The sequence below is a fragment of the Diprion similis genome, chromosome 1, assembly GCF_021155765.1.
Source record: "Diprion similis isolate iyDipSimi1 chromosome 1, iyDipSimi1.1, whole genome shotgun sequence".
Taxonomy (NCBI): Eukaryota; Metazoa; Arthropoda; class Insecta; order Hymenoptera; family Diprionidae; genus Diprion; species Diprion similis.
In genome coordinates this window covers 5,405,761-5,428,164 of record NC_060105.1, presented here as the reverse complement: position 1 = coordinate 5,428,164, position 22,404 = coordinate 5,405,761, and the positions used below count along the sequence as shown (strand labels likewise).

Genomic DNA, 22,404 nt, shown 5'->3' with positions numbered 1-22,404 from the left:
GTATACGATATCGCTGAGAGAGGAAAAGATGACGAGGAGAATGACCATGACGATGACTATGAGTCACAAGACAGGCATGCGTAAATTGCAAAGCGACACAAGGGACTTGATGATACCTACTCGGGTGGTTCTTGATACGCCCACCGTGAAGCTTTATGGTACGCGTCATCCTCTCTTGATCGCAGGGCCCCCCATCCAGAGAACGATGAAGATAAGTGAGAGACTCGCGTTGTATGTGCAAGACGACGATGTGTGCCTGCCCCTCCCCCCCCCCCCCGTGTTTCTCACTTTATCATTCCCTTTCCCTTTTCCTTTCTCCCTCTATCGCGATATCGACCAGGCATCGTAATCCGTTAGAAAGAGGAGGATGTCCCTCTCTTTTCCGCTAGTTCCGCAGCAGCTAGGAGTGCAGTTACGCAGGGTGGAGGTATGTTTCACCCACTCTCTTCGAATCCCCTCGTGTCTCACATAGCATCCAACAGCGCTGAGTGAGTCACCCTGTTTTCACGACGTTCGGAACGACCCTCCACCACTGCCTCTTCGCGACGGAGCTTTTCGCGGGATTTTCATGGGGTTATTTTTTTGCCAGTCCTAGTTATGTGCAAAGCCAAATTCATTACGACCCCAAACCCAAACTTCGTGCAAAACGAGAAAATTGTCTGGGATATCACGTGTTTCGTTTTTATAACCAAATTTTCACTTGACCCAAAGAAAAATTTTGCAAAATTGTGGGTGAGAAAAAATTCGTGTTTCGAAATTGAAATATATTTTCGAGCATGAATTTCACTGTTACTCGGGCAAAGCCTGGCGTACAACATGAGAAACTCTGATTAGTAGTTAGGGGAAAAACGGAGGGACGTTTGACGGTTATAATTTCGTTCGAAATGTTGATTTTTCAACAATTTATCTTTTGCTACTTAACATTTTCGCATGTTTGAAATTTCGATGCATCGGCCATTCGAAGTATTGACCCTTGCAAGTTTTCACCCCCTCCCTTCACGTCGTATACTGAAGCGCGAATGTCTTGCTCATTTTCACTTTCGTTTCCTCGTTTGCTTTCTCTTTTTCACCTTTTTTTCTTCCTCACCGCGTCGTCGTCTGCACGCTCGAAATAATCCCTGAATGATAACTCGCGTCTGTTACTGCAGGGCAATCCAGCCGTAACTCCCGAGTCAGACAGTTCGGCTGGTTGAGTCTCGTTTACTTCATAATTGGAATGAAAAATCGATATATAACCGGATAAGGTGAAAGTCTGGCTATTATTAGGTACATTTTATACGCAAATTTACGTTTCGCGATACGGCAATGAAATTCACTGACAAAAAGTCCGGTCAATTATAAAGAGGAAAAGAAACTGAACAGCTCTTCAAATCATTTTCGTCGCAGACTTGCATCGTATTGGATTTAAACGCATTCCATATATTCTCGGCAATAAATAAAAGTCACCTTTTTCAAATATTTCTTTCACACATTGTTCGCCTTCCCAAATAATACCTTCAGATCTAGTCTAAGTGAAATCCTATGTCCCGGCTCTATTATGGTCCATAATTTACTCATTCCACAGCATGTCGATCCGTCTACAATTGCCTACACAGATAGACATACGACACCGTTTAGCTCAATTAGTTATCGAACATACAGGCAACGAAATAGGTGAAACAAATTCCGATGAGATAAGTGTAGCATTCCCACGCGATAAAAGCTTCCGCTTTGACTTATACGATTAGAGAGATGCGTCTGGCTTTAGATGCGTCGATATTTGAATATCGAAATAGACGCACGAACTGGAGGAAAGAACGACTCAGCTATCTAGGATCTACAAAGAAAAAACGAAACAGGAAATAGATTGTGTAGAATACTCGGGAGCGTGGATAACAAATAAAGGAGAAATTTATTCATGGGAAGAGGCTCGAAGCAGGTTTTCACCAGCCTGAACCAGGCAGCTGTGAAAACGAGATATCGAGATCCAGGTTGAATGATCTGAGTGACCTGTCAGCTCCGTTTTACCTGCGTGTTTATATCCACCTAAACAATCACTGCAATTGATACCAAGTGTACAAACAACTTTTATATTGAACCAATTTTACATGCCGTATAAGTTTCATTCGCTCGTACAAACGAAACGAGTTCCGACTTTGGCAAATTTGGTTCATCCACGAATAGTCCCACGATATTCATCTTCTTCGTCCTCTTCTTCTGCACGTAACAATACAACCATCAAAGCGTGATACGCGTCGTATTATAAACACACATTTTTCCATCCACTCGTCAATCGTCAGACTCGTTGTAATGGTTCACCTCGATCGTATAAGAATTTGAACTAAGTAGTGGAAAAGTTGGGAAAAATAGCCACAATGAAATGGAATGGAACGGAGTGGAGTGAAGTGAAGTGAAGTGGAGTGGAGTGGAATGGAATGGAAGTATTTGGCAGAGCTTCAAGTCTCGCAGATTCCTTTTGTCCAGACGAGCGCAGTCTAGCTTTGGTGAAGCTTAACGTATTATTGTAAGCTCTGTTTCTTATACGTTATGTATACATAACCAACAAATTCAACAAGTTGAGGGTTCGATATGAATTCTATATGCATATTGCACACTCTCCTCACGGTACGAAGAAACTGTTCAAATAGTAATACGCCAAATTTCGATTGCAGAAAATAATAACGTTGTTGAAAATAATAACAAAAACCTCCTTATGTGAAATCAAAGATTTTCAAACTTTCGTTTGTTCCAGGGTTGACGAAACAATTGGATGCTGTTGCACGGGGATTTCCCTGCGCCACGCCACGACTCGTGGACCAGAGGAAACTCTCTCCTTCCCTCTCTCTCTCACTCTCTTTCTCTCTCTCGCCTCGCGTATCGATCTACCCCAAATCCCCCCTCTTCCTTTTCCTCATGCTCTCCCATTTTCTCGCTCTCTCGCTTTAGCAGACCGAGGTAAAGAGCCGGAGAAGGAGGGCATTCTATAATCTACGCTAGACTCTAAACTCTGAGGCATTCTTCACTACGTATCCTCTCTCTCTCTCTCTCTCTCTCTCTCTCTCTCTCTGTCTCTCTCTCTCTATCTCTGTCTCTCCTCTTTTTTCACCGACGACCCTTTTATTATTTTCCAAGCATTCCGTCGTACTGCATCATAGAAATTTTTACCTCTTGGAGTAAGCAATTAAAAAAATTCAAACCTGAAAGACGATTCATTAACGTTCCACATCTCGCTCTGGACCCTTAGCGGCCAGCATTATCATCAGAATTTTTCAACAACAGGACAAACTTTCCTTAAACCAAAAAGAAAAATGATACATGAATTCAGTCACGTATCGTTAATCTTTCGATATAGAAGCTTTAAGAAAGAAGAAAAATTTCGTAAAATTTCGACGCTTGAAAAAGGAACAATAAACATCTATCGTAAAAAATTATTTCAAAATAACTTTCATCATTCTAATCGTGAGTAAATAGAAACTATTTAAAAAAAACTCCATAACCAACCGATCACATAATTACGTACAAAAAATTGAAAAACTTTATAAATTATACCCGTATCAGAAAAATCTTGTTCTGAAATAAAATCTCGGTAGATCTGCCTGGTTGTATAACCGATAGCGCGAAATATTTCGTCGCTATAGTTTGTTCAGGTATTCCAGGTAGGCGTTATTCGGGCTTACTCGCGGTATGGCTCAGAGAGAAATCAATACTCAATAAACGAGCAAAGCGCGGACCACGTTTGAGACACAAGAGTTCGCGGATGCGTGTAATAATCGAGAAAAATTCATCCTGCGGCGATGCATGCATATATATATATATATGAATGAGGCCTGTGACGTGAATCCAGACTTGATTTAACCCACATGGTTTCTTCGTTCAGAATTATCACGTATCTTAACTTTGTAAAATATAAGTCCGCGAGATGATTCGCCCGCAACATATGCGTGTCTAAAAAAAAAAAAATTTATATATATACATGCAAACCAAATAGAGTAAAAGCTAACCTCTTTTTTCTTCGTCTCTTTTTGGCCATTTATTTTTTCTTTCTTTCAACGTATATACGCAGACGGATAACAATTAAAAATAACTTCTCTACACGACTATAAACAAGATTGTATTGCAGTATATGTATATATATTACACGTACACATCCACCTGAGCAGGCTCTATCTGCTTTCCGGTCAGCTTTGCACTTCCGGGACAGAAGCACGTCGCCGGAACGTTTCGCGTACGATGTATGTATGTATACATGTATGTAGGTAGGTAAATACCTGTATAGTTTATGCATACCTATACTGGCACACATTCGTACACAGTGCTGCGTAATTTTCGCACACGTTTCGCGTTATTTGAAGCTTGTGCCGTAAGCTATACATGTCCATACCCTGCAGTTATTCTCTCCTTCCTTAATACAAGCATTTTCAGCGTTTGTATTCTCCTCGTTCGAATCAAAAATTGCCAAAAAACAAACAAGAAGAAAAAAAAAATCAAAAATTCAAGATTACCGTGATCATGTGGGATTATAAAAATTGAAAAACGTTCATCGAACGTACAACATATTGAATACAGATATACTCAATGCTCTTATACATATAACATACATATAACGTCTATGTAACGTCTTTCATCGCGAGATTCGCATTGTACTCTTCCTCGCCTCGTCGTCCCGCAGCCTGCGCAGATATCGCGTCTATTGTGGGATACATCTTCGATCTTCGACTGACAATAAAGTGTACTTATACACACAGGCATACGCATGGTATGCAAAAACATGACGTACCTACACACATATAAACACAATTGCAGACAAACCACCGTAGCACCAACGAAAAGTCTATACATATACATATATTGATATATATAACATAAGTATACATGGCAAGGCAGACGAAACGGAAACCACACACGTCCAAATGCTCGACATAGGAGATATTATGTAAAACGAGTCTTCGCGGTACACCTACTGCAGGCTCAATTGTTGAGAGAAGAGAATATCTGGGCATGGTATGGTATGGTATGGTATTGTATTGTATTGTATGGCATGTATGCCGTGTTACGACCTGCCTACACCTCCTCTTAGAATCTCTGCATCAACCTCCGCGGTTACCTCTACCGTATATACATATATATACTATATTATGTTATACACCTAGATACTGAAGAAAACTGTTATCTCCAGGGTATACGTGTTGAAAATTTACCGCCTTCTCGTTGTATTCACCCAAGTATATACATAGATTCAAGGTGTGCAATAATGGATACCTATACGTATAGTCTTCGCTGTACAATGTACATAGTTACTATATGTACCTAATATACAATGTCGCCTACAACTCCAGACTTCGTAGGTACTCCAAGCTTCGTACTCCGTAGCTGGATGTCTAGAGTCTAGACGATGCAACAAGGGCGCACCTCGGCACGCCCTGCCATGGCCGGAAGTAGGAAACGATGAGAGGAGATGCCTTGGTTATAACTTATAACGTTCTACAAATGCGGTGTGTGTCTGTCTGTCTGTCTGTCTGTCTGTCACATCATATATACATATATATGTACTTTGGTGAACTGTAGTTTTTAGGACTAGCCTAGTTTCCGTTCATCTTGTATTAGTATGGTGCCCCGCTGCACCTTCGTCAACTACGAAGAGTCATGCTGAGTTCTTTTTCTTCAACCTTAATCCGGACTACTTATATCAGGCTATGGACACTGTAGGTACCATTTCACGGACGAGTTACTCGTCGGCATGGACCAAACTGTAGCCAACATACCTAATAATCAGATTTCCACTAAAGATATTATAGAATATCTTATACTATCACTGATTAATTGTTTATTCGTTATTTGTGGCAACCTCTGCCGATTAAAGACGCTTTTACCCAATTTATGAATTACTTTAATATCTTCATTCTCAAAATGTTGATACATCGGCGATGCTATACGCTTTGCATGTACGAATTTTCTGAGCCGTGTTATTCGATCCTTTGAATAACTTTATCTTAAAAGAAAGCACCGGAAGACGCTACTTGAAATCAAGAATGCAACGAAACAAAATTTCATGTTCTATACTTTTCTGTCCCACCATTGCAGGGTATCGCTTTGGTCAAATCGTTACGAATAATTTACATTTCCCTTATCACGTAACAAAAACCGATTACGAGACAGTTTCTTTTTTTTTTTTTTTTTTTTAATCATCCGATCGTGACAAAATCATCAAAATTTGCAATTAATCCACACGGTGTTCGCGACTTCCTGCTAGTAAGTTATCACGAAGAACGGTCAGTGACTTCAGTGTCAAGTCAATACATATAGTACGAATCAGCGATCACCCAAGTGTTAAAAATAAAGAAGCCTGAGAATAACCAAATAAAATTCTCAACAACGTCAATGAGAGCTGCACCAACGCATATAACTATATATGCGCTACAAATTTCGTTGTACCTAAATACAAAGCGTGTGTAGGCGACCAATTCGATAGGCGTGCATCATTCGCGTCCTCCTTTGACCATCCCTTCCCTTCCGGTTGTCATTTCCGGAAAGGGCCGGGCCGAGTGTGAGGCGAGTCGAATCCACGTCTGTCTGTCTGTCTGTCTGTCTGACTCCATATTGAACGGTGAGCATCGCGCGTCTATCGCATTACTATTTAATACTATTTGTCGACTGTGACATGCGCAACGATGATCATGTCCCTACAACACGAGATACCAAAAGCATGTGTTATCGAGGGCTTCCCGCCGCTTTCCGCATCGCTTCCGGTGTAAAGTTGTGTCAATATTTACACCGAGGGATATGCTTACAGCATATAGGTATACACGCAGTACTTGCGTGAACGAAAATTGAAAGTACCGAAGATGAGTAAATTATCACTGGCTATGTAGTTTCATTCCCAATCAAAGTCGGTGAATGTATCATGAGAGCGAAATCCATAAGCAAACGAACTTCATCAAAAGTGAAATGCTTGTGGTTGGTTTAATACACGTATATACCTATAGATAACACTGCCGAAACATCGTTCGGACAAATTTTTTGGCAGAGAAACAAACAGATTGTAAAATTGGTCTAGATGAATCGTCTGTTTTTTTTTTTTTTAAACCTAGATACCTGCACTTCGCTAAATATCGCATCTCCGAGCAAAATAAAAGAAATCAACCTCATCCGTAAACTGCACCGCATGCAGAAAATAACGACAAACATGAATCTATTACCGATATATATATATATATATATACGGAAAATCTTTGCACGGTGAAAGTCGTCTCGCGACGATCCGAACGACAAAATGAAAAAAAAAAACGCTAAGAAAATAAATAGATAATAATACGATAGGGGTAACACGAGATCGTGACTAAACGCCATCGAATCGAATGACTCGCTCGAGTGCGCGTAAGGTACTTTGATAATGTTGTAGAGGAGACGCGTAAGTGACGTCACGATATATCACGTGCGCGCGTGGTTAACGAAAGTGTGGCTAGGAAGTAGGCATATACATATAATATATGTATACATAAAAAATGTTGTGTGAAAAAAAAAAATACATAGAATCACTTCTTGGGATACTGTAAAAGTAACGAAAGAGTGAGTTTTTCATGAATCATTGTAGGTATACAAGTTAGATAATAAAATATGGCTTGTCAGGTACATATGACCATGGGTAGTAATATTATGTGCCCGTAAAAGTGTTACATAAGCACCGCGAAACGTATAACAAAAAGTCACTGTGCCAAGCGAAAAAAGAGAACAAAATAATAGAAGCCTGCAACTTTTTTTTTTTTTTTTTTTTTTTCTAATCTTATTTTTTCTTCCTTCTTTTTCGACTAGACACATTATTTAGATATAATAATTATATACACCTAGGACATATAATAAACGTGTATAGCATCGTCACATATATTTGATTATAAGAAATCGACCGCGCATATATGTATACCAAGTATGAAAAGTATAATTTCGGATTGATATTTAATACCAATTATACATTATTGAATCCGCGGTACGAAGTAAAGAACGGTTGGGGAAAAACAAACTAAAAAATAATTAAAATAAAAAAAAAAAAAATGAGACAAACCATCCGGTGTAACAGGAAAGGCAAAGTCTCGCTGTACTTAACGACGATGGTATTCGCGGTACGCGATATTGTTATTACATATAGTTAGCGTATGTAATAGAATACAAAAGTAAATTACATTCTTCCGTAAGGTTGAGCTGGCGGGCGGATATCGTCATTTTTTAACACTGTGCGAATAAAAAACGTACGGGATATAATTGTATACAGGGTACCGAATGTATATTCATATATGTATATTTGTATGTATATACAAAAAAACGCAAAGATATCATTACACGTTAAACGGCGATAGTTTTTTAGGCAAGCGTGACAATCTTATACGCGTAACAAAGATGTTGTTGTGTTGTATCATAGGATATAAATATATATATATATATATATATTGTATATATACATAGGCTCCTCTTGGAACTACATACCTACGTGGAGGAGGTTAAAAATTCGAAGTTAGTGTCGGTGCGTGTCTGACACACATCTGGCCAACTAAACGGAGGGAGACGTGTAGCCTCGTTGCGTAAGAGTTCGCGACGATAGTTGGCACAGTTCTTGCTTGTGCATGGCCCATTACTTGTTTTCCCCCCGCACTACGTGGTAGCACCACCACGGCACTAACGACTCTAAGGAGCATTCAGACCAGCCTATACCTATGCAATAATGATGCTCGAATACAACGATCTGGCGCGATTAAAACACTAGGAAAAATTAAATCCCGAGGTAAAATAAACACACACACACACATACACATACGTGAGATGATTTTTCGTAGAGATAATCGCTTCTTTTCATAGCGACGAAACAACGCAAATATCGAAGCTGGAAACGATAGTTCAGGTTTTATGAAATCCACTTTGATTCATCCGTCGCGGATTTAATCGTCACGAGTTTCTACGGTATTGATAGATTTAAGATCGCTGATGTCGATCTTCAATATCCATACACGCAAAGACGTTCCTTTGCCGAAGAGGTGCATATGTGAGACTCTGATAATTAAACCCCGAAGACAAATTTCTCAACTCGGAGAGCTACCTGAGAAGCCTAACCATTATTAACGTCACAGCTTCAATTCCTTTCGTTTTTTGGTTATTCCTTTTTGTTTCTTTAGCAATCCAAAGTTAATTCGTGGCGATGGCCTTAAGAGGCATACTTATACCATATACCTATATAAACCTACTAATTCTTCCATCGCCAGAGGAACATTCAAGGACTTGCCAAAAGTCTCACTTATATATATATATATATATATATATATATACACTATATTCCATGTAGCAGTACCGCACGATTTTCGTTCTAAAATAAAAAGAGAATTAAGAAAAAGTCAGAAGCCACGAGGGACTCGTATAGACCTGCAATACCTACTACTATACCACAATCGTATATCACGTCCCATATCCTTGAAGAGAATATCTTTCTCACCCGTTATCCTTAAAGGGGTATTAATCGTAGGAAAGGTGCTTCGGACTAGTGAAGAAAATACGAGTACGTAGGTTACGTAGGTTGGCAAGCTAGGCTCGTAGAACGTAGACTGATGTGAGCCAAGCTTTGAACGAGGAGGTGGCACGCCATGCCGTCGTCTACGTAACCTATGGTATAAGACCATTAAACCACAGTGAAACGACAACCAGACTACATGAGTTGAGGTTGCATTTGGTTCAGGAATATACGGTGTCCCAGCCACGTGGTAGGAGGAGGACGACGAAGTAGAATTAGTAGAAGAAAGAGAAGAAGAGGAAGAAGAAGAAGAAGAAGAAGAAGAAGACGGCGATGAAGGAACGTGAAGAAGAAGAGGAGGAGATGAAAGAGGCTCAGTTTGAGACGCGTGGGACCCATAGTTCGGCGAACAATAGACGCTCTTGTGGGTCCTGAAGCACGAGTCCTGCCTCCTGCGCCGCTTATGCGTCAAATACTAAAAGACGGTTACACATGGCTGAAAGTTCGGCGATGCCACAAGCGGGAAAGGAATAGAGGAGGACTGGAAATAGAGAGGAAGAAATAATCAGCTCCGGTCGCGTTTTACCACCATCGAGGGTAGTCGGACGTAAACCCGTTATTTATAACGAACCCGCAGTCCAAAAATGTTCCCCGTCCGACAAACTGAATAAGGTAAGGAAGAGAAGATGGAGGAAAAAAAGGAGGAAGAAGAAAACGCAGCAGAGATAGAGGGAGACAGATAGAAGGTACAAACTAAGGTCGGATATCTGCAAGAACGAGTAGAAGAGAAGAAAAAAAAAATGCATTCCTGGACCGTCTAATGAAACGATTCTCTTCCCTCGACTACCCAAACGACTACCTACTTCTCTCCTTTCCTTTTGTTTCGTGGTGTTTTTTTTTTCCTTTTTTGTCTTTCACTTCGTCTAGTCGTCTCACCGTTTTCAAGGATAATCATCACCCCCGACCCTAGCTTCGTTCGTAATTCTATACCACAAGAAATGCTTGCTCGATTTTTTAATTAGTAAACTTTTTGTACTGCAGATATCGTGCAACCTTCGACTATAGGCTATACACCTATACGCCAGAGACTATTTCAGGATAACCGGAACCTTTTTTTACTATGTTTAATCTACGACAAAAAGATGAAATCGCGAGATAATGAAAAAAATAACGAGGCAATCTTATAATCTTGGCATAAGGTTATCACAGATCTGCTGTGACGACGATCGGTATAATAATAATAATAATAATAATAACAATAATAATAGTACAAGAGTAATCGTTTCGAACGTTTGGAGTTAGGGAAAGTAAGAAGTATGCGGAGTCCTTCTTCCTTTCCAGGTCAAAAGTCCGGGATGCTATGCAAAGGCATCGAAAAACGCGAATGTGCGTTACACGAGAAGAGTGTGAAGTAGCACAGTGTATAAAAAAAAAGAGTTACGGTCTAATTATAAGTAATCAATAATGATTAAAGCTAATCGAATCCCCGAGTGGTATGGCCTGGAGTATTGAAGTGCTCGATGTATAATATATTCTATAAATAATTCAATGTTTCAATGCGGTATATAGGCATGTAATTTTAAAGGTTAGTGATCTTGGCGCTTCAAAGGATTGGACGAAAACATTCGTGATATTGGATAAAAACTGGGTACAAGTATAATTACTTTAGTATTACTATTATCAGGAGGTCAAGTTGATTCTGAACCTTTAGCGATGAGCAAAAATAGCTTGATATCAAACTTCTACTTATTTTTCTCCTCGTTGTTTAACATGTTTATACGTCCTATATTCACACGGTATATTTGCATCTTAACGAGTCCACAGATAAAACGTTTAGATAAGATGAAAAGCGTGCATGCGAAGCCCTGCATTTCATTCGCAATGCTTAACCAAGTCTCAGGATTTTAATCAGTGATTAATTTCCGGCTTAAGCGATACTATATATCAGTTATACATACGCAACAAGGGCAAATTCGAGATCTCATCGAGTGATCGCATTTCCCAAGCACGCAAGCAACCCCTTCCAAAACGGAAACGAATTTTTCACAACGAAAATCGTTAAAAAGGTTAAAGTTGAAAAATATTTCTCCTTAGGTACGAATTTTCTCCTCAATTACAGAGAAAGTGATTGGCAATCGGTATAATACAAGAATTATTATACCTAGAAGTGTAAGTTGTAAATAATCAGCGGACATTATCGAGCACTAATTAAAACTCTGGCAAGCCTTCAGCTGCAGAGGTTGACTTCGCAATTCTGTTTGAAGGGTGGCATGAACACCGGTTTAACGTTTACCGCATTTTGCACAGTAAGTAAAGGTACAGATTTTCCACCATAGATACACGGCAAATCCGAGTACAATTTGTACGTATATGTAGTTAAGTACTTGTACGTATAATATGTTTGTACATAGGGTAAATGTAAAACGAGTTGCAATTACGTCGCGTGGGAAAAAGCTGTAAAACGCATATTACACACACGTTAAGAATTCGCAACGATGCAGATAATCTCGGCGGTAAACCGGCTTTGAAGCTACGGACTTTGATTAACCGTCAACTTATCGCATGCGTGACAGTTTACAGAGGTGCGTGAGTTTTTTTTTTTTATCTTTCAATCTCTTTTTCTCTTTTTTTTTCTATCTTTCTTTTCAGAAATCTCAATCAAACTAAATTACACAAATCAGAAGTAACGACGTATTATTATTATTACAAAAGTCGAAGTATAACGCCGTGAGAAATAAAAATAAACTTGCACTTTGCATAAATTTGTATCACAGATTTATATATACTTTGGTAGAAAATTTCAAACGTTCTAGTGAAATATTCAGTAGTTACTGCGCCGTTAAATTTTCCCTGTATATTCTTACAAATAAATGTACATTTGCGGTTTTCACTTACGACGAACGTAACGTCAAAATGTAATACACAATAATACGTAATGGATATAATATCGCGTACCGCAAAATATGCAATACGCGTTTTGTGTCCCGCTTTCTACACACGCTAGTGCAAAATTGTTAATATTATTATTGTTTTGCTGTCATCTTCCTTTCCAACATTTACTTTGTATTTATTTTGATTTTTCTTTTTTTTTTCTCTTCGTTTTTCATTTGCTAATAAAAGAGTTTTAGCAAGAGAAAGTTAATTCTGACAGTGGCGAAACATGATCGTTATAGTTATGTATAGGTATACCAGGTATCTGAATATATTTGTATGTATTATACGTACAGAAGGCATGTCCGATTTACAACACAGCAAGTAATAAACCCGGTTTGCATTTAACTACATTATTTACACGGCGTTAAGAAGCAAATCAGAAATCCCCCTTCCCGGGGTCAATGACCGAGGATGGGATACGTTCCATTGTGAACATAGCGCGACAATGGGCTGCAGAGCTTTTAGGGTGTCGTTATATATGTGTGTGTATATATATATATATATATATTATATATATACACACCTATAAACATATCCTTAATAAAAATAAATAAAACAACAAGCAGAAGCTAGTCAGAAGAAGCACAGTGTGCTTTGAGAAGTGTGTTAGGATAAAGAAAAAAAAGTCCGCAGCTTTGTTTCACCGATACCTACATAATAATTATCCACCAACGATGCGTATAAGTATAACAATTAAATACAATCGCGTGAAAGTCTGAACCTGCGAGACGGCTGAGAACGAGATAACAATTAATCAAATAAACGGTCAAGGTGAAGAAAGAAGAGTCACAGTGAATAACTGGTTTTAGAATCGTCTGAAACTCACGAGGTTTTTGCCATCGTTCAGTTTCAAATTTTTCTTTACCGTGAAAAAGGCGAGGAAGAAAAAAAAAAAAAAGGAGAACACGAAAAAGTGAACTCAACGCCTGAATCGCGATGCAAAGTTGTTTTCTTTATCGAGAGATAACGTGAATTCCGAGAGAAGACGTAAACGAGATTTCAATTTATAGGTTCAAACTGGCATTCTTTCATGTGTAGCGATGTAAAAAATTTTTTGGATCAAGGCATTTGCAGTCAATATTTTATATGAAATCGTAGCCCTGCTCTATAGCTGTACTTTTTTTTTTTTTTTTTTTTTACTTAAGCAATATCGATAAAAGTATAAGTAGGTGAATATAGAAAAAGAAGTGAAGAATCAGTATAGAAACAGCGACAGAAAGAAAAAGAGAGATAGAAAAAACAACGCGTAGGTAATTTCGTATATATTTGCGAGAAAGCGTTACGATGAATTATGGAAGCAGAAAAAATAGCCGTCCGCCCCACCCCCGAGATATTTTTGTTGCTCTATATGAATTGTGTAATATTATACATACGAGAAAATTCAACGATTTGTATTCACCAGGTACAGTTTTAAAAAAATAAGTTTCGAGGCGACGAAATTCATAGGCTATAGTAAAGAAATATATATATATATATATATATATATATATATATATATATATATATATATAAACACTTTTTCGAACAATGACAAAAAACTTGGGGAATAAATTTAACTAAGTTCATAAAATCGAAAAAATAAAAAATTATAATAAATTCATTCCTCGTCGTCGGAACAAATCATTATTCATTATAATATCCGGCCATTCATCGCAGTCTTACGTAAGCAAATATTAACTTTCGACTAAACGTGAACAACTTGTCGAAAGAAAAAGAAGAAGAAGAAAAAAAATCCCCAACAACGTCGCCAAGTAATAAAATAATAAAGGTACGCATAGCTCGGAATCGTGCAGTTCGACTTTCAATTTCAAACCAAATAACACACGAAGTTCGCGTATAAAAGCGATCGAAACACCAAAACTCTGTTCCTCATAGTCACCGCAGTGAGGCAATTCGGGCACACCTCCTCCTCTATAGCCGGTCTTTGGTGGTAACTATAAATAGATCATAGAGAGGGTGCAGAGTATAGTAGCACAGTTAGGTAGTAGGACACGTGGTAGGTAGGTAGGTAGGTATAGTCCAGCAGCAACATATTTTAGTAATTAATCAAACCGAAAGCACCACAGACTCCAGGATGATGAAAATCCAAAGCTCTCGATTACTTTGATCCTCTGGCCAAATTTTTATCGCGAGCAAACACTCCTCTCTCTCTCTCTCTCTCTCTCTCTCTCTTATCCAAGTAGCTGCCATATCAAATCACAACTAAAATAATATACGATGCAGATGCCCGAATTAAAGTGTATGAAATGAAAATGCCTCCTGCGTTCTTTCACGATTTTCACGAATTATAGGTTTAGGTTTATGTACCCTGTAAAAAAAGAAATATGAAAAAAAAAAATACGGAGTGAACTTCTATATATTATATTTTGGGTGGTTGTTAAATGAATTGTTTTTTAATTTCAATGTTAGAAGCTCGTAGATCGGCTTTAAGTATAAAAAAAACGCGTCTATAAATTTTTCACATTTTTATTTCGATCAGCCCTGAGTCTCCCCACTGGCCTTTCTTTTTATCCTTAATTCTTGAGCGCTAAAATGGAATTCCCCGCACACCTTCTTCCCGTACAATCGTAAATAACGAAGATTAAAAAAGAGTATAAAACACGACGTTCTATAGCTTGGAAAATGATTAAAAAAATACTGTCTTAAATTAAAATTAAATTTAAAAACATCCACGACTCGTGTGGAATGTACGATCTACCGATAGACTAAGAGGGTGAGAATAAAAATTGGGAAAAAAATTATCAAGCAACCTTTTTTACATTTGACGCCGATTTACCGCCATCCAATATCATCTTCCACTTAACTACCGCCGTAATACGTACAGCATGAATATCGCGTACGTGCAACGTATGCATGGTCATAACACCGATGTGGGAAACGCAAAGGGGGAAACTGTTGGCACTCTTGACCACACAATGGCAGTGATGGAAGCAAGAAAGGAAGACATGCTGGTACTAACACTTACACGTATAATTCCTGCGTCTCGACTGCACTGCTGGGCAGGTGCAGCTCGTTGCGTTGTGGGAAACCTGGACACCGCAGCCAGTGTGTATGCAGGAGTGAAGAACGGTACAAAGCTGTAACTATACCTACGTAAGCCAGTAGCATGCGGAGAGTAGGTAGGTAGGTAGGTAGGTAGGTAGGTAGGTATAAGGTTATGAGGATGGACGTTATATACGTACATTAAACTTGCAACGAGGTCGAAGTGGTTAAAATTTCGCCAACCGCAAACCGCACGAGGAAGAAGCGAAACGAAGCGAAGCGACGCTCGATCCATGACGAATATATTGGCAAATGAAATTTACTTAGAAAGGGAACTCGTTCCAGTTTTCATACGAAGAATAAAATAGTAATCCACTGGTAATCCATTAATCAACATTACTGTACCTAGGTATGTTTTATCGATTACGGTTTTTTTTTGTTTGTTTTTTTTTTTCAAAATTCAAGTCACAAATATTGTTCCAAATGTTTATTGACTGTTTGTTTTTTTTTTTTTAATGTCTTTAAATAACTTTTAGAAAGAACAGAATTATCATGAAATGATAAGAAAGAATAAAATTCCAAAGTTGACAGAAAAAAAAATTTCCCATGTCATTGGAATGGGAAATAGAAAATGGCGATGGGCCACATCTAAAACTTAATATTAACAGCTGAAATTTGGACGGCATATATGTTTTACATCATTTCGAACAACATTCTCCACTTGAATATTAAGTGAAAAACATAATGTTAATTTTTTTTTTATACAGTATAACATATATATACATATATGCTATGTATGATAATACATATATGTATTACATTACATATTGCGAAGCTTCGTGCCGATTGTGAAAAAGGAAATGTGACAATTAGCGACGAACAAGTAATATAGGCGACTCGATTTTTTTTACCCCGAATCACGACCGTGTGATTTTACTCGTCGAACGTATTCGAAAAGAAGAATTGGAACAAATAATGTTCTCCTTTTTTTTTTTTTTTTTTTTTTTTTTTATCACCGCACGTTTATTTTCGCATGAATAATGAATTCTCATTTAACGAGTCTTGCCGCAAACACCTTTCTCGCCAGTCCTCCAGAACGATGAATGATATACACGCTGACACACAGATTCCTGCACGTGGTAACGAGAACGGTGAGAGAGAGAGAGGGAGAAAGAGAGAGAGAGATAGAACGATTTCATAGCTCCAAATAGATTCACCGGTATTACTTACCGAATGTTTTTTATACGTAAATATCTATATACACATAAAACTCGAAATGGCTATTACGAAATTCCTGTCTAAATTCACTTTCGATTCGAATGTGTCCACGGTTGGATTTCAAAAAATATTTTACCGCGTTCTCAGAATTTTCACGCGTTCATCAAACCCTGCTTCACCCGTGCAGCAGTAACATATACTTATAATCAAAGGTTCGATACTTTCTCTTGCAGTGAATAGGAGCATGAACATCGTCCGTTACACCGTGCACCCAATAAACTGCAATTTCCTGCACGGGCAACTTTTTTCGTAAGCCCAATGCGCCATAATTCCTCCAAAGCCGCAGTGTAACACCCATACACACATCGTTTACCAACATATAAACTAAATAATCAAAACCCAAATGAACGAAAATTTTTTCCCACCACACGCCTCCCCAACAATCATTGAATTGTTGATAAAATACAAGAATTCGCATATCACGTTAGTTGTCATTGAAAATAACATCGTCTACAGGGTGAAAAACGAGTCGATGTTTTTCAATCGAACAGTATCTCACCAATGGGTCCGTTGTTTTCGGACAAAACAATCGTCGGAGCGATAGAAGAGGGTATAAGTTAGCCGAAGGATCAGCCCTCCATTAAGTAGTAGCCGGTGTTCAAATAAGTCGATGTATAAAAATTTTTCACCACCTATTGACACGAATCTAATTATAAGGAAAAAACTACCGTCCATCAATCAACTATACACAGAAATTATAAATTCTTCTCATTGTATACCGGAACAGTGATTATTTGCGTAAAGATGAAAGTTTCATTAGAAAGTTCCAAAGGTATAATGTACCCACGAAAGCGAGAAAATTTGCAAAAACTTATACATTTCTAACACGACTCGACCGAATTAGCAAACTCCTAAGATAAATAATTACCGTAATTGAACAAGTTCGCGTCTCGTTTCTACCCATTGCTGATCTTTCGAGTCCCGCGCTAGTACATGGAAGGAAGAAGAATAAAAAGAAGAAGAATAAGAAGAAGCCGAAGAAGGGACGTCGGAGGATAAGGGAAGCTGGATTTTACGCCGAGGGAGGAAACAGGAGGGGGGGGGGGGCGGGGGTTTAACTAATTCTGTAACCCTCTTCTCGTTCTCTGCGAGTACACACAGGACCGCCGCGTAGTTTCTTGAATATACCTGTATACATATGTATACATACCAATGTATTATACAGCATATAAGATCGTTCGTAAAAATTTTCAGGTAGATTTGTAAAGAGAAATGAAAAGAATTTCGGTACGTGCAAGGTTGTAGATGTACGTATACCTATACATACATATAACCGACGACAGGTAGTTATACGTATATACGTGTGTATATATATATATATATATATATGCACACAATACCTGCAGTAAATGGATGCACGAATCTTGTATACCTGCCTGCGAGATGAATGAAAACTTTAGCAAAGAGATTATGAAAGAAAACAAAAACCAACCGTTGGATTTTGTGCAAAATTTTTTTGGTAAAAACTGCGCGAAAAAATTACAAATATTTGCCAACGAACGATTACGAAAATAATGCCTAAAATCGGAATAAAATTTCAAGTCTTCACATGAAAAATTATGTTAAATTATTATCTAGTTTTTTCTCGAGAATATTAAATAGAATCATAAATTCAAAGTTCAGAAAATTATTTGACTCTGACTAGTTAAGAGTACAAAACAACTTGAAACGTTTTTTGCTTTACGATATGTGCAATTACTCGAGTAAATGATTTCCGAATAATTCATATTTAATAAAAAAACTGTTACATAAAAAATTTCAGGGGGCCCACTTTCCCCCCAAATTTTTTGAGATATCAAAAATTTGAAGGAGCTCACTTTGCCCCACCCTTTCCTACAAGATTCGACACACAAGTAATAAATTGTCGTTTTTTTCGTCTAATTTGTTTTCTTTATAATGACTATTTTCTTTCTTTCAACTGATTAGAGCATCGCGCTTATACGAATACGACCAGGAACAAACACGGAATTCGAACAAGGCCCAGCTTATTTCCATATCCTTATACAATGGTGTAAAATTACAGTGTCGAGGTGGCTGGATGAAACTTGAAGCAACCCTAATACGGTGTGTAGCGTTTAATTTCAAATCGCGGTTATAACAATCGTCAATTTATTGCCTCCCTGCTCGTCACTCACTTAGAACTACAGGTTGTAAACGTTAAATAATCGCTTGTTTATTTACCTTCAAACAAGTTTAGTCTAAAACGATAATCATCAATCAAATACCTACACATACAGGCTAAACGATATGTAACACCCGTTCATTATTATTTATTGCTGACTAAAAGAACGAGATCGGTGTATTCAACAACATTGCATTGTTCGTTGTCATTAAATTTTGACCCGCTAAATTCGTTATTTTAAATATTATATACACAACAAATATTTCATCTTTTCTCAACACAAATCCGTACGCACAAGGGCCTGAAAAAAAATAGTATAAATCAAACTAACCTACAATAATCGTGTAATTGATGGAAAAGTTTGCATACGAGCGGATCCTGTTTTGTGATGTGTACTTATTTTGTATTTTGTAAAATTTGAACATTTTTATCAATTCTTTAGTGTCTACACAGTTGTTATCCATATTTATTTTGTAAAAAAGAGAAATAAAAAAAACACATTATTTCAAACCCCAACTGTAGACCGTATAACAATAATAATAATAAACCATATAAATTGTATAAATAAATATATAACCCGGTCAAGCTAGAATCGATAAAATTCAATCAGCGGGTGTTAATTTTGAGCCAGATTCGTATACATACACGCATACATGTAATGTGTGTGACATAAATTTTACCATCCAAGCGTATTACAGGGCGGCGTGTATAAAAAGGCTAAAACTGTTCGAAGATTAAATTTAGGATAGCGTTATAATCGTGCGAGAAGAAGACACGCGTTTGCCCTAGTACTAGAAGAAATCTAAAAAAACACGCGTGATATTCTATTTATTTACATACGTATGTACATATAAATATATATATATGCGTGTGTGCGTGCGTGCGTGCGTGCGTGTATTATATATACCTACTTGTGCATTTGTAACGCACGTATAACGAGGCTTGTGAAATGCTGACAACAGGTGTGCCGCTCGTTTCCTAACTTTTCCATCAATTTCATCCTTACGTTAATACATGATCTATATAAAATAATATACCAATGCATTGTTGAATTATATATAAATATATAAATTTATATATACTGGAGATTCGAATTTTTCCTTAAGAAAGTATCTTTCCCCGGAAAAAGAATCTCGACTCAATTTTCGATAAAATAAATGATCGAAGAATTGTATCGTACACATGTACAGGCATTGTACATAAATTCGGGAAATTGAATTGGATTCGGTATTTCAATTACGTTCAGAGAAAACCTGAAACGAACACCGCGAACAAGTCGGGTGGGGGGGGATGAAATGAAAGTGTGCAGGGATCGAGGCGGCGATACGAAAAGAGCAACGATTGCATCTGTCGATTAGAGTTTAAAACGCATTCCCCCGTTTACCAAATGGGAGTGAACGAATTTAAAACAGTCGAACAACCAATCGGGAGCGACGTAATGTTATAAAAAATATCACGCCAAGTTTTATCCCGTGAAAAAAAATCGATGCGTGAGAATGTAAATTGAGAATGTACCATCCTTTTTTATTTTCTCCCCCCCCCCCCCTCCCCCCCCTTTCGGATTTCCCATAGGAATACGAAATGAGCCGGAATTATACGTGCGTAACGTACTATACATTCTGATTTGTAAATAAAACGCGATTTCACCATAACTGAGTTAAGGATAATAATTTAAAATCCATTGTCCACCGAGGAGGGGTAAAAGAAAATCCGAAAAATTCACAGTCGCGATTGATTAGGGGTACAAGTCACGTGATACGTATTTTTCATTCAATTATTTCATTTGCGATCGATGAGAATTTAATAACTGCATATCACATGCGTGTAACATTGGAGTCGAGATTAATCCGGGGTGAAGAAAATTCTTGACATGTGGAAAAAAATCATTCGTCTCATTTACAATAATGCATTAATTTGGAGAAAATAATATTATCAATAAAGACCGATAAACTTACAATATTCACGATAATATAAAACTAACCTGTGCAATCGTGAAGTGAAATCGGTCCCACGATCACTTTTGATGTGACAAAAAAATGTAATCCAAAATAATAGGGTATTACGATATATGTATATCGCAGTAGGTATGTATATCCAAATGACGATAATACGATGACGTATGACAGCACAAATCACATATTTCAATAACAATTGTTGTACATATTGTTTACGTATGTATATAAAAAGCAAATAATTATACGATAAATATCATATGTGGTATATTTTTATTATATTATATATCATGATTGTTATTTAATTATTTTTATTATTTATTTCGTGTAAAAAAATTTTGTTCTTTTTTTTTTCACGCGCACTGAATTTTGTGCATTTCAAACTCGGCTCGTCAAACGTGTGCTTGAAAGTTGTTTATTTATTGCGTAATGATCCGGGGCCCATACGTGTATGTATGTATACGTGTGTATGCATATACCGCACTGATTATCCACAAACACCAATCACACGCGATATCGATACGGACGTACAGGTGATTTTTATCTCAGATCATGAAGTCAACCTGACTTAGTCTTAGTCATATAAGCAAAGTATTTGCTCGACGCATGACAAATAACCCAAAATAATTTCGCCTATGCAGTATAATGATTTAACAAGTTGTTCAAAACTAGCGCGGATAGGTAGTATTATAATGGAAACAAAGCGCGCGAAAATTCAGAATCAAGAAAAAAAGGAATTCTAATCATCAATCACGCAGAGAATGTCTAGCGAACATATTTCAAAAACATTTTCAATTTCGGAATCCATTTTACGAACGCGTATCATATACGTAACTGCAGTAGTGTTAAAATTTACATGTTGCACGTGTTATCGATCGTTACAACTTTATCGTCAATCAAACTTTCTTGTTTGTAATTAAGAAACGAAAAAAAATAACCGCAGATTGTCTTTTCTCTTATTAAACTAAGATAAATCAGGATATAAGTATGCGAAGAAATGAAAAAGATAACGAAGACGATGATAATTATGAGTATATGCAAAATCGTAAATCGATTCTAAACAACTTATTTTTCTTTTATTATTTTTTCATTATTATTATTATTAATATTAATATTATTATTCTTGTATTTTCCTTATTCGCTATTTCTTTCTTCTTTATCGGTTCGAGGGAGAAAAGAGCGGGGTTTTAATTTTTTTCCAATAAGTATAATCGTGCTCTGGATGAGATTCCGTCACGAAAGAGATATATAAAAAAAAAAAGAAGAAAATTCCCCTTTTTCCAATAAACGAAAGACGATACGAAAAGTCGTCGCGACGGTTTTGCGTATTTTCTGTATATAAAACAATATACATTCGCACGTATGCGTATATTACATACAAGTATGCTTTGTAATATACTGTAAAATACTTAGATGTGTATAAAAAAACGAAGCGATACTCGCGGCGCTAACGCTCGCGGGCAACTGACAAGTGTGACAGTCGGCAGCTAGCCGGCTGGCTGGCTTGCTTTACTTTAGCCGCCGAACACCGCTGCCAACTTAACGCCGTGAAAACCTCCGCTCAGGCGTATTGGCTTCCTCTGTGTGAGACGTGCATCTATTATAGTACGTATACACGATGAAGGGTAACCGTGTGTCTGCGTGCGCGCGCGTCAACGCGGCGTCTGCGC

At 37.6% G+C, this 22,404-nt stretch overlaps 2 protein-coding genes across 2 annotated transcripts in view; both read right to left on the bottom strand.

The window, feature by feature from the left end:
* Positions 1-20,996, bottom strand: part of LOC124414236 — a 39,323-nt gene extending 18,327 nt beyond the window's left edge. The window contains exon 1 of the mRNA XM_046895261.1: positions 20,764-20,996. The gene's annotated coding sequence lies outside the window, so the exon portion shown is untranslated. The remainder of the gene's footprint in view (positions 1-20,763) is intronic.
* LOC124414152 overlaps positions 1-22,404 on the bottom strand; it is a 184,852-nt gene that overhangs the window by 141,022 nt on the left and 21,426 nt on the right. The window lies entirely within an intron of this gene.